We start from the raw sequence: 1,119 nt of genomic DNA on the forward strand, positions 1-1,119 counted from the left end.
CGTTTTAGTCTAGAACTGCTTATAATATTAAAAGGGACAGAATAAGTCGTGAAATTATCAGTCAATTATCGTCTAAAAATCAGATAAAAAATAGGTATTTTAAAGAATTTTGACAATCAAATCAGTTTAAAGTTCAAGATATATAAGAATTAGAATTAAAAAATATTTTGGGAGAATTTTATTTTTAATATTTATAATTTTTTATAATTGTAGATTGAAAGAAATTTTTGTTTAATTCTCTTTTAATTGGATATGTATGTCCTTAAATAGATCGATTATACTCGATTCAATTTAGTTTAAAGATTATGCTATAGCACTAAATAAAATTATTTATACTGGCAATAAATAACAATTAAATTCTAATTATATTATTTCCTCTCTCATTAACCAAAAAGGGCACATTTGTATTTAGAGGTGGGGAAGTTCTGCCACTTCAAGCTTATCGTAAGCATGAGGAAATAGTGCCCTGTTTGGGAAAAGAAGAAGAGAGAAAGAAAAAAATAAATTATGAAAAGCAAAGTTAAAAGTGTATTTTGTAGGTGGCATTATGCGGCAAGTGGCACCCACACAAACTGAACAACTGGATCTGAATGATAATTATATTCTCAACCTTCTAAAAGTTAAAGATTTCTTTTCGCCTGGGCCAACCCTAATGACTATTATCAAAAGCTTTCACTTCATATTTCTTTCCGGAAACAGTTTCAAACTTTAAATTAATGAAAACAAAATAAATATTTTCAGCCAATCATGCAGTGCAATTATTTGAGTCTCCTTTTTCTTTCGCAGGCCTAAATAGTTAAACTTTACATTAAATTTTGTAAATAAATAAATAAATTAACAGTATGTTTATATTATTAATTAGTCAACAAAGTTTGAGAAAAGGTGTAAAATTATGGTAAAATGACTATTTAGTACGATACTATCTATTGAGTTAAGTTTATAATTTATTTTTTATGTTTAATTTATTATCAAACCAAATATAAAAATTTAACGCTAAATTTTATATTTTTATCCTTTGTATTACACTGTCTTTATAGTCAAACATAGCTTTGTATATATGTTTTGTTAGCATTTTTTTCTTCTCAAATTCTATTAATTAATTGTATAAATAATTTAATT

The sequence above is a fragment of the Arachis ipaensis genome, chromosome B07 (assembly GCF_000816755.2).
Source record: "Arachis ipaensis cultivar K30076 chromosome B07, Araip1.1, whole genome shotgun sequence".
In the NCBI taxonomy this organism is placed as follows: domain Eukaryota; kingdom Viridiplantae; phylum Streptophyta; class Magnoliopsida; order Fabales; family Fabaceae; genus Arachis; species Arachis ipaensis.